The sequence below is a fragment of the Armigeres subalbatus genome, chromosome 1, assembly GCF_024139115.2.
Source record: "Armigeres subalbatus isolate Guangzhou_Male chromosome 1, GZ_Asu_2, whole genome shotgun sequence".
NCBI lineage: Eukaryota > Metazoa > Arthropoda > Insecta > Diptera > Culicidae > Armigeres > Armigeres subalbatus.
The window spans coordinates 31870485-31883614 of NC_085139.1; positions in this window are offsets into that span (position 1 = coordinate 31870485).

Below are 13130 nucleotides of genomic sequence, written 5' to 3' on the forward strand. Positions count from 1 at the left end.
CACCGGAAGATCCTGTAGGTGTTGATAGTGCTTAGCAATTTCTGCATAACGTAGCGCTTGTTCTGGAAGCTTTAGTGTTTGAACGGTGTGGACATTTCGTATTTGATACTTCTCCTTGGAACCACGAGCAGACAATGTTAAATGGAGGCGTTGAGATTCCCTTTCCAGTCTGGTCATTCCAGCTGTCCAAGTAACACGGAGTGGTTGTGTTTGACCTTTCACATTCAGTATCTTCATCAATGAACTTTCCACTAACGTATAAGATGACCCTTCATCCAGGAATGCAAGCGTATTTACAGCTTGTAGCCCATTATAAATAGTCACTGCCACCATTCGAAATATCACCGGCTGACATAAACCGACCTGCATATGAGAGTTACAGTCTGAACGCAGAAAACCTCGGGATTGATGAAGAAGCGTATTGTGTTGTTGACCACAGTGATCCACCTTACATACAATGTTCAACTTGCATCTCATATTGCCGTGCTCGTTGAGACAGATGTGGCACACATCCCATTCTTTAACGACCTTCAAACGTTCGGAGGGTTCTAATTTGCGAAACTCTGAACAGTTTCGTATTCTGTGATCCGTTCTATCACACATTCTACACGGCGTCCTGCTTCTTCGCTGATGTTCACCTGACGTGTCACTGCCAATGTTTACAGCATCACCATGAGTGTGAATAAACCCTTCGTACTCCTTCCCTTTGTTCATCTTATTACTTTTCACTGAACGGTGGTCCAGCGGTGGCTGCCACAGCAGATGATCGTTATACAGTGTAGCTTCACTAGCATCTCTAACGATTTCCGACAGAAAATCGGAAAGAGTGCGGAGTGTCACTCTTGTTATCTGCCTTTTGTGTCTTACCCATTCCATTTTGGTGCTAGCCGGAAGTTTCTCCACCAACTCCTGTATCAGCATCGAGTTTATCAAATGGTCCTGCAGATTGGTCGCCTCCAAATGATCAACTAGCTGTTGCACAACCATCCCAAATGAGATGAACGTATTCAAGCGATCAGCTTTCGGCGCTTCTACCTTCCGCGTTTTGGCCAACAGCATATTCAGCAATTGTTCTGGTCGACCGTATAGCATCCTTAGGGCTTCGATTATTTGGGACACCGCAGACGGTAACATTAGCCGACTTCGTACTGCTTCTAATGCCTGGCCTTTTAGACGCTCCTGTAGACGAGTTAAATTTTCTACATTAGTGAATCCACAGGCTTCGTTGGCGATCTCGTAACTTGAGATGAACATTGGCCAGTCTTCCAGGCGGCCGGTAAACACAGGCAATTTCTTAGCAAAGAACTGCCGGGCAGATAGTTGCACACTGGTCGGTTGTTTTAACATTTGAACAGGCGGTGTAGAATTTGCCGCGTTACCCATGTCCAAATCGATGCTCTGGACTAGTTGCCGAAACGAATGCCTGTTCCTTATGTGAGTTCCGTTTCAAGTTCTCCTCGGTTCTTTTCGGCGTAGAATGTTTACTATATGCACCGCGATAATCTTTTGGAAGCTCTGACGAAGGTTCCATACTTGCTAGCAGAGGCTCCTTTTCCGTGCAACTTTTTTTTCGAATTTGCCTGTCCACCAATTGCCTTAATCGATGTGTACCCTCCAGGCTGCCGTAGCCGTAATTGCTCAAAACATTCTTGCATCTCTTCGCGCATCGCTTGTTGCCTGTTACGAAAAGCCTCTTCTTCCGCTATCGCTTTTTGCAACTGTTCCTTTTCGAACTCCAACTCAATTTGCCTCTTCTCTCGCTCCATTTGCTGTCTTTGTTCGGCAAGTTCTCGTTGTACCTCTAGCCGGCGACGGTGTACCTTTTTCTCCAGCTCTATTTTGTGCATTCGTCCTTTCCGCATTCCTTCTATGCGTTCCATCTCCCGCTCGAGTTCGTCCACTACAGATAACTTCGCTTGCGGTTCCACTAATGTTTTCGACTTACCCGCATCTACTGCGACTAGCTTCCAACCATCCGTTTGCTGTGCATCTGGCTCCGTTTTGCCACTATCATCTGGTGCAATGGAAGATTTCTCTTTGCAGTTTATGCAGGTCCATGAAATGTCTTTAACATCAGCGGAAACTCCAACACACTCAAAGTGGAACCACTGAGAACAATTATCACATCCCACCATACCAACGTCATCGTGATCCGGTCCGTTGCAGATGGCACAGTTGCAATCAACTATCCCGGTGGTGTTGAGGTTTGGTTGTTGGATGTTCGTTTTTGAGTTTGTTCAGAGGGGACACTGTTTTTCTGTAGCAGCTCTTTACCTTTTTAGCAGCTCAAAACTGTAAGGCATATTTTATTGAAATTCAATGGTTTCCAAATACTTAACACTTACATGAACAGTTTCCTCTAATCCTCCGAATGTCCTTACAACTCCTCCTCACTTTCCTTAATCTCTCCTTATCGTTATGCGCTATACTGGATTATTCTATAATTATTTTTTTAGTTTTTCTCTTGATTATTTTTACTTACAGGCAAAATGATTATGTTGTTGTCGAATTCTACGCCGACCATTCACAAACAGACACAATGTATTTTGGGGAAATCTCTAATATTTGAAAATATAGTTAAATTCAAATTTACTTTAAAGTATTTTCAGTACTTACATTCTACCTTTCAGAAATATTTCAAATTATTAATTAGCTTTACATATAAATGATTTTGCAATAAAAATGCTCCGATAGTTATTATAAGGTTTGTTTTTGTTTTTTCTGTTATCTTTTATCTATTCTTATTCTCCTGTATACAAGACCCTAATCATATCTCCAGGTTACCTCCCTTTCTGTCATTTCATGTATAGGTGCGCATGGTTGACCGTGTTGCCAGTGCGCGGTACCTCAACAAGCGAGATTACAAGAAAGTGACTAAGTTAGACTAGTTAAAAATGTGACTTTAGAAATTCAGTTTGGAACTGAATTATTTGTTTTCTAGTTCAAGCTCTACGATAATGACTTGCACTGAACGTAGTTATAGTATTGGGATTTTCGGAGGAATTTGGAACAAACCGTATGAACGACACTAAGTCACAATATCATTTCACAGTTGAACCGCTCACCGCTCACAGAGCACACCTGTCTTCAACTGCCAGTTAAGTTTCTTTTTTACACAGCCTACTACTCTATTAGGATACTACATGGCTACTTACTCGGCCCACCGCAGTCTTCTGAATTTCGCGGTGAGAACGATGTTCTCCCAACAGCTAATGCAACTCGTGGTTCATTCGCCTCCTCCACGCCATCTGCACCCTACCATAGATGGGACGCAGCACTCTCCTTTCGAAAACTCCCCGTGCGCGTTGGTCGTAGAGAACTACCGGTCTAATAAGCGTTTTGTGGATAGTCAGTTTGGTACGGCGGCGAACTCTATTCGATCGGAGCGTTTTGCGGAGTCCAAAGCACGTACGATTTCCTGCCATGACGCGTCTCTGAATTTCTCTGCTGATATCGTTATCGGCGGTCACCAGTGAGTCCAAGTACACGAATTCTTCAACCACCTCGATTTCGTCACCACCCATAGGTACTCGTGGTGAGTGGTTTACATTTACCTCTCTCGAGCCTCTTCCTATCATGTACTACGCCTTCGACGTGTTGATGACTAGTCCAATCCGTTTAGCTTCGCTTTTCAGTCTGATGTAGGCTTCCTCCATCCTCTCAAAGTTACGTGCCATGATATCAATGTCGTCGGCGAAACCAAATAACTGGACGAAGTTCGTGAAAATCGTACCACTCGTGTCAATCCCTGCCCTTCGTATCACTGGACTTCCGTCTCTGAGCCCAATGATTTCGCAATGCGCTCCTGCATAACCGAGCTATGAGCCGCAGGGTCCTTCTTTAACTCGAAGAGCATCTCTCCAGTTTGTGTGCGCCTGGTCTTTATCACGTTTTCGCCCAAGACCCTCAACTCAGGATCTTCTCTAACTTTTTTGAGAAGCACAGCTTTCCCCTTCGGCGTCTTTTTACGAGGTGGAGGCTTTTCTTTCGACGGCGACTGCGTGCCCGTGTCTGCCTCTTGAGTCCGCCTGGCCTGTCATCTCCCGGTTCTTGCCCTTTTGGCTGGAGGCTAGTGTACTCTCCAACGGAACGGAAATGTCCCGATACCTCCCTGTTCCGGCGGAACATCAATAGCATGTGCCTTAGTTTGTGCCAATGCGCGCTCCGCTACATCGGCCCTCAGCGCTGCTGTATCGAATTTGTTCACTGCCCATAATAACGCCTTACGGATCCTTTGAACCTTGTCCTTAATCTTCTTATGGACGTTGTTCCTCCCATCCACGAAATTGTGGAGTTCCTCCACCAATCTCTTCGCGGCCACTGTTTTCGGCTTTTGTGGAGGCTTGTCCAGCTCGCTCTGCCCTGGCCGTTGCGACTGCAGCTGCAGTTGTTCCTTCTTCTGCTCCTTTTGCTCCTGCTTCTGCTGCTGTTGTTGCTGTAGCACTACTGACACTGACGGCGGTGAGCAGTAATGGCGAACGGGTTCGCCGCTCCTGCATCTGCTTCTGCGTGATTTGTTGAATTATTCATTTTATAGGGTCCCCCCTCCAAACCCTTATCTCCACCTGTCGTACGTAATCGCTTATGATCCATGGATTATCATTGCAAGCAGTGAGGTCCATGCGAGGGTTGACACGGACCCACTTATATGGCCGTGATTAGAGCGGATCGCGCCATCGGGAAAATCTCAACCGAGCCTAGTACTCACCAAGAAACTTGGTGGACGAGTATTGAACGTATTCGGAGGACTGCTAGTTTTTTACCGGGACGGATGCGGCCGTACTGTTGGCCCACTCGCCATTTCAAGCCGGTGTCACCCTACCTTACTCAGGGAGTAGAACAGCACGACCGGCAGTCCAATGTCGTCGTTTCCAATCCACTATCCAGATTCTGTCCGTTGTCGTAAGCCGTGACCAGTATATCGTAATTAGGACCTTACTGGTATCGATCCTAATGTGCCGGTTGGCACTCCTGTTGATGGGGCTGAAGTGTTTTGGAAGCGGCACGGGTCGCTTGTACAGAGCTGCTTGTAGACATGTGGTTTTTTGTAGAGATTGGTGGTTTTTCATTGGCGCTCGGGAACAAGTCCCTCCCACCTCTTGTCTGTCTGTCTGTCTGTCTGTCTGTCTGTCTGTCTGTCTGTCTGTCTGTCTGTCTGTCTGTCTGTCTGTCTGTCTGTCTGTCTGTCTGTCTGTCTGTCTGTCTGTCTGTCTGTCTGTCTGTCTGTCTGTCTGTCTGTCTGTCTGTCTGTCTGTCTGTCTGTCTGTCTGTCTGTCTGTCTCTGTCTGTCTGTCTGTCTGTCTGTCTGTCTGTCTGTCTGTCTGTCTGTCTGTCTGTCTGTCTGTCTGTCTGTCTGTCTGTCTGTCTGTCTGTCTGTCTGTCTGTCTGTCTGTCTGTCTGTCTGTCTGTCTGTCTGTCTGTCTGTCTGTCTGTCTGTCTGTCTGTCTGTCTGTCCCCCTGTCTGTCTGTCTGTCTGTCTGTCTGTCTGTCTGTCTGTCTGTCTGTCTGTCTGTCTGTCTGTCTGTCTGTCTGTCTGTCTGTCTGTCTGTCTGTCTGTCTGTCTGTCTGTCTGTCTGTCTGTCTGTCTGTCTGTCTGTCTGTCTGTCTGTCTGTCTGTCTGTCTGTCTGTCTGTCTGTCTGTCTGTCTGTCTGTCTGTCTGTCTGTCTGTCTGTCTGTCTGTCTGTCTGTCTGTCTGTCTGTCTGTCTGTCTGTCTGTCTGTCTGTCTGTCTGTCTGTCTGTCTGTCTGTCTGTCTGTCTGTCTGTCTGTCTGTCGGTCCTGTCTGTCTGTCTGTCTGTCTGTCTGTCTGTCTGTCTGTCTGTCTGTCTGTCTGTCTGTCTGTCTGTCTGTCTGTCTGTCTGTCTGTCTGTCTGTCTGTCTGTCTGTCTGTCTGTCTGTCTGTCTGTCTGTCTGTCTGTCTGTCTGTCTGTCTGTCTGTCTGTCTGTCTGTCTGTCTGTCTGTCTGTCTGTCTGTCTGTCTGTCTGTCTGTCTGTCTGTCTGTCTGTCTGTCTGTCTGTCTGTCTGTCTGTCTGTCTGTCTGTCTGTCTGTCTGTCTGTCTGTCTGTCTGTCTGTCTGTCTGTCTGTCTGTCTGTCTGTCTGTCTTTTTTTTTTTTTTTGCAAGGGTTAAAGGCCATCATAAATCTGCGCGACAGACACCTCGAGCATCCACACTATGCTCGAAGGCGAACAGGGATGGGCTCCTTCCGACCTGCTAAAAATGTGCCTCCCGGATAAACCGGGTCCCTTGTCCTCCTTGCCTCGATCCCCCCGGGACCACGGGATGCTGCGACTACTTCGGGGGGGGCTGTGCTCATGCACTTCTTCTAAAATTCCGGCCCCTAGCTTAGGCTAGTTCGCCGACTGGCTTGCTGAGATCCACTGCTACGTCTCGATCCCTCGGCGGTCGTACCGCAAGCTTCCTCACTCGAATCCTCCTGACTTCCCCCGGCGTCGAGGGTGGTCCACCAGTTCCGGTGAAGGAAACTTCCGCACTGATGGTGCCCCGACTACCGGCGGCTATCGCAGGGGACGCTTTCGCGCATTGCGCCGTCTTCGTCTTCGGGTTGCAGAGGTGGTCCGACAGTTCCGGTGGTGGATGACGTCCGCACTGGCGGTGCCCTACATACCCGAAGCACTTCCTTCTTCTTTCTTCAGCAGGTTGGCAATTCAAGTGCCGAGGTCGGTCCAACGATTCCGGTTGGCAGAAGACTTCCGGTTCGCTGGCGCCCTGACGACCCGGAAACCAAGCACTGCTCACTGTGCTGGATTTCTCTCCAAACCGACGCTTATTTGCTGGTCCCTTCTCCATTGACGCTGCAGCTCTGACAGTATTTGCGTCACGACTCTGCTTACTGCATTCCACGTACCCTCATCGCGACACATTCGCTCTGCGATGTTGTCCGCCCGTAGGCAGGCATTCCTCTATTTACTTCCGCAAACCTTGGGCAATCGAATACCACGTGTTCTGGAGTCTCATCTCTGTTGCTACACGCCGGGCAGGATGGCGATGACGCATGGCCACCCCGATGCAGATAGTGACGGACCCAGCCATCTCAGGAAAGGCACTGTGTGAGGTAAAGTTCACCTCACCATGCTCCCTGCTCACCTACGTCGACACATTAGGGATGAGCCGATGGGTTCACCTTTCATTATCCGCATTGTCCCACTCCTGCTGCCACTTCACCATAGAGTCCAAACTCACCGTCTTCCTCACATTTCTGGTATCTCTCCGTTGGTAACACTCGATATCCTCTGCTAGGGTTATGCAGATTGGAATCATCCCTGCGATAACGCAAACTGCCTCCGAGGAAATGGTTCGGTACGCACTCGCGACTTGAACGGCCATTAGGCGAAACACGCTGTTCAACTTTCTGCGGTTACGTTTCGTCTTGAGCGCAGCTCCCCAGGCTGGTGCTCCGTACCTCAGTATCGAGGATGCTACTGCTGCCAGAAGACGCCTACTGCTGCTTTTAGGACCACCCACGTTCGGCATGATCCTTGCAAACGCACTGACCATTTTAGATGCCTTTTCGCAGGAATAGTCTACATGGGTGTTGAAATTCAACCGGTCGTCGATCATCACTCCTAGATGCCTCAAAGCCCGCACGGACGGTATGTTGTGCCCTCCTATGGTAAGCTGGATCCGCTGGATCTCGCGGCAGTTGCTAACCAGCATCACTTCTGTTTTGTGGTGAGCAAGCTGCAGTTTGACTCCATTCATCCAGTTTTCAACTGCGTCGGTCGTCTCCGCCACCAGCATTTCTACCTCTTCCAGCGACTCTCCGGTTATCATTAGAACGACATCATCCGCGAATCCGAAAATCTTCACGCCTTTGGGCAACTTCAGTTTTAGAACTCCGTTATACATAATGTTCCACAGCGTCGGGCCTAGAATGGAACCTTGCGGAACACCTGCGGTAACCCTAATCGACTTCTGCCCCGAATTCGTTTCGTAAACCAGGATCCGGTTCTGGAAGTAACTTTCAATGATTCTACACAAGTAGTCAGGAACCCGCATACCGTGCAGCGCTGCGGCGATAGCCTCCCAGCTGGCACTGTTAAAAGCGTTTTTGACGTCAATCGTTACTACAGCGCAGAATCGATTGCCGCGCCTCTTCTTCTTGGCCGCTTTCTCTGAAACTTCAATGACCGTCCTGATTGCGTCCACCGTCGATCTGCCTTTTCGGAATCCGAACTGCATTTCCGATAAGCCGGTCTCGCCTTCAGTGAACTGCGTCAGCCGATTAAGGATAATCCTTTCCAGAAGCTTCCCCAGTGTATCCAGCAGGCATATGGGCCTATACGATGCTGGATTCCCCGGCGGTTTCCTGGTTTCGGCAGCAGCACTAGTTTCTGGATCTTCCACCTATCCGGAAAGTTACCATCTGCTAGGCATTTCTGCAGCACCATCCTAAACAAATCTGGAAACGCCAGTATCGCAGTTTTAGAGCCACGTTTGGAATTCCATCCGGACCCGGAGCTTTCTTCATCTTCAGACCTTTCGCCACTGATGACAGCTCGTCGTTGGAGACTTGCATACCTGCAATGGTTACTCCGTCTTCATCTACGTACGGTGTAGGTGGCCACATCGTAGAATCATGCTGCGAGACCATCAACGATGATCTTCAGCTTGTCCGGACACATTTCCGCTGGCGTCGCTGGACCCCTGATCCTCGCTGTTACGACCCGATAAGCGTTGCCCCAAGGATCAGCGTCAGCTTCTCGGCACAACTCCTTGAAGCAGTTGGATTGGCTGACTTTAATCTCCCGTTTGAAGGCCGATCTAGCTTCACGGAAGATTATCTTACGCTCCTCTCTGACTGTTTCAGACCTTGCTCTCTGAAAGTGTCTTCTGGCTCTGAGACACGCAGCACGAAGGCTAGCAAGAGTATCGTTCCACCAGTAATTTAGCCGCCGGCTTTTCCTTGGCTCCAGTCTCCTTGGCATCGTCGCATCGCATGCCCTCGCAAGAGTTTCTGTCAGCTCGTCTGCATCGAGATTTGTAGCGCCGCTGTCCGCTCGGAGTGCTTCGAAAAAAAGATCTTTGTCGAAGTCCTTCGCCTTCCATTTTCGCCCGCTATTCCTAATCTCTCGCCGTACCGTCGGCATTCGTGTTCCAACACAATACCGGATCGCCTGATGATCACTATGTGTATAGTCCTCACTAACTCTCCAGTTCATGGTCCTCACCAGCGACGGACTGCAGAACGTGACGTCGATGATGGACTCCCTGCCATCTCTGCGAAATGTACTAACGGTACCTTCGTTGCACAGCCTGACGTCCAGCTTTGCCAACGACTCCAGCAAACTGTAACCTCTGGGGTTAGTCAGCCTGCTTCCCCACTCCACTGCCCAAGCGTTGAAGTCGCCTCCTATGATTACCGGTTTTCGGCCGATCAGCTTCTCCGTGAGTGAGTTCAGCATCCGGTTATACTGCTCCAAAGTCCATCTTGGGGGTGCGTAGCAGCTACAGACGAAGATCCCGTTGATTTTGGAGATAACGAAACCTTCGCTTGAGCTGTCTACCACTTCTTGAATAGGGAATTTGCCCATCACTTGGATAGCTGCAATCCCCGATGAATCCGCCACCCAGTTGCCGTTGTCAGGAGGGATCCGATACGGTTCAGCAATAATTGCCACGTCACACATTGCTTCTGTTGTCGACTGCCACAACAGTTGCTGTGCGGTGTCGCAATGATTGAGATTCAACTGGATGATCTCCATTAATCCCGGCCCGCCATCGCCTTCTTGTATGCAGGGCATTGGAAGCCACCTCCGGTTTGCAGAGCAGGCATCTCGGTTGCTTCGTACAGTCCCTAGCAACGTGTCCTTCCTCGCCACATTTTCTACATAGACCGGATCTACCCGGACCTTTGCAGTTTCGCGCCTGGTGTCCAAACGCCATGCATTTGAAGCATCTCTCCATCTCTTTGGTGACCCGCGGAGTGAGTCTCAACGGGCACACCGACCATCCGACTTTCACCTTGCCCACCTCCACCATTTTGTTGGCAGCAACTGCTGGTAGTCGTATCGCTGCTACTTGTGTACCACCGTACGCTTTCCTCAGCCGGATCGTCATCTGCACCTCACTCAGCATACATTGTGAGACAAGAGCCTCCCTCAGTTCGTCTTCCGACGTAATCTCGTCCAGGTCTCTGCACTCAACTACTGCCTCCTGTGTAAGAGCTCTTACGTTTGCTTCACTGCCCAAGGAATTGGCAACGAGCTCCCGGAATGCCGAGCTTTTGATTGTTGGATCTTTCTTCAGCTCGAACAGCAACTTCCCCTTCTGGGTACGCCTAGTCCTCACTACTTTCTCTCCCAAGTCCTTGAGATCCGGGTTTTCTCTCACTTTCCTTAGGATTGCTGCATACGTCGTCCTGTCACTCGCTTCGATGATCAGGGTGTCGCCCTTGACCCTCTCCTGAGGAGATCGACGTTTTTCTTTCTTCTTCTGTTCCTTCTTCTTTTCACAGTCACCTTCTGCTTCTTCCTCTTCTCTCGCTGGCTTTCTACGGTTTGCCATTCACCGTTCTTGGCGCCATCCTTCAGTACGCTAGCACAATCGTGCACGTTCCGCTGCTTCTTCGGAACTTCCTGCTCTCCTGGCGAGTCCCTGCTTCGCTTCTCCGTGCGAGTATTTTGGATGCTTATTGGTGTCTGCTGTGTGTCTGCTGTATGCTCCGCTCCCTCTCTCAGCGTTTTTTCAGCTGCTTCAGCTCTTTTTTGAGCGCGTACTGTTCGTGCTCGGCAGCTTTAACGGCGGATTCGATGCTCGTCACTAGAACCTTTATCTTAGTGTGGACATTGTGTTTGTCCTTCACGAAGTCATAAAGCTCGTTGACTCGCTTCCGCACCTCCATCAGGTTGGACCTCCCAAGTTGTAGTTCCTCCTGAATAACACTACTTGCCGATTTTGGTGTGGACACCCTATTCTCGGATCCTAGCTCATGTTGGCTTGCCTGGTTCTCAGAAGTCTTGGCCAAACTGCTGGTACTTGCTACTGCTGCCTGCCCCATCACTGGAGATCGCTGCAGCTTCCCACTTTTTGCGAAAACAATCGCTCCGCCTGCTCCTTCGTTGATTTTTGTATTCGTTTCCATGTTAAAAGGGTCCCCCCTCCGGGCCGTTATCTCTACATGTTGTAGATAGTCGCCTTTTGTGATCCCATGGGTGCCTTTGTAAACAGTGAGGTCCATGCAAGGGTTGACTCCGGTGCCTTATAGCACCGTGTTCAGAGCCGGATCGACGTAGATCAGGAATGTTACATCTGAACCTACTACCCACCAGTATAGGTGACAGGTGTTGAGCGTTACCGGAGGCCTGCCAGGTTGTTTACCGAGACGGAGGCAGTCGAACCATTAGCCTGCCTGCCGTTTCAAAAAGATGTCACTCTTTTTTACTCAGGAAACAGAATAGCTCGACTGTCAGCCCATATACGCCTAATCCTATCCAAAAACCGAGAATCGTCCAATGTCGTTGGCCGTGACCAGTATACCATAATCAGGATCTTACTGGTATGAATCCTGATGTGCCGGTTGGCACTCCTGTTGGGCTTGTGTGATTTGAGCTGCGCACGGTCGCTGTGATAGGGCCTGCTTGCAGACACACGCAGCTTTTTATAGAGGATCAACAGAGCCCACTGTCAAACCCCACCACATCCTAGACAGGCCCCCTAACTCGCAGTGGCCATGGGGAGGGGTTGTCAAGCCCTTGGACAAAGTCCCTCTTTTTTTTTTCTTAATTAATGGAGGGGGAATCTGCTATTCGCCAGCACACAGAGGGATTTGCCGACGCGAGGCCTACGCCTGTCCCAGCCTTGACGAGGACCCCTTTCCGTCCTCGGGCTCGGAACCCGCCCGGTTGACCGACGCCGCGAAAGCGACGATACCATGTTGTTCTTCGCGCGGCCACTTGTTCGATAAAAGGATCGAGTTCGACCACAGAGCATGACCACCGGTATGACCCATGAAGCCGACTCCGATCCCTTGGACCACCTCTTATTTGCGCCTGAACTAGCCATCCTTGAGTCCACGCGCCACCTTCTGTGTAGCTCCGAGATGATTTGGGCGATAGCCGATAAAACGGCGTACCAGCCAACTTCATCTTTACACATCCTCCGGACTAGGTTGTCCGGGGTAGTGTCCAGACCACATGTGGCAAGCATGTGGTCACGCATTGCGCGAAAACGTGAGCACACGAACAACACGTGTTCCGCCGTTTCCTCTAAACCTGCGCACACCAAACACTCGGGCGAGGCCGAGCAAGCCAGCTGCGTTACCTGCACTGTGATTTTGCAGCATGCTTAAACGCCGGGCACTTCGAACCTCCCATAGGGTGCTTGCAGTCCACAGCTTTGCTGGAACAAATCAAATAATTGGGAGGGTTCGTACAGCATTGTGCCTTATGTTCCTCCAATCCGCAGCGTCGGCAGAGATTGCTTCTGTCAGGGCCTTTGCAGTCCCATTGCTTGTGCCCCGGTTCCAGGCACTTCGGGTTGCTCGTATATGCCCACAGGGCATACCGACCATCCCACCTCCCGCTCTAACGCTCCATAACTTGACTACCTTGGAGGCGTCCGCTGCAGATAGCCGAACCAATGCTACCTGCGTCCCTGTCGGACCTTTCCGTAGCCGAACGGCTGCGGTGGGCGTCTCCACTTCACACTGTCGCCGCAGTGCCGTGACGAGCTCTTCGACTTCGGTGATCTCGTCCAGGTCTTTAACCCTTAGATTCACCTCTGTAGTGAGTGCCCTCACCTTGACCGTCTCGCCTAGGACCTCCTACGCCAACTTCTTGTAGGCGGCCCCTTTTGCGAGACGCCCCGCTTCAGCTCGAAGATCATCTCGTCCATCCGGGTACATCTTATTCGACGTACGTCGGTGCCGAATTCACCGAGCTTGACGTCACTCCTCATCGCCTTCAAGACGGTCGAGTACTTAGCCTCGTCCGTCTTGATGACTAGGGCATCGCCCTGGAGCGATTGGCGCCTACCCTAGACTTCTTGCTCCCCCCATTCGCCTGGGCCTTCTTTCCGGCCCTTGACGTCTTCGGTTTCCTCTTGTTCTTGACCAGGGTGCAGGAGGCGTCATCCCCCTCTATTTCCCTGGTCTGGGGCGGCTGAGAGCT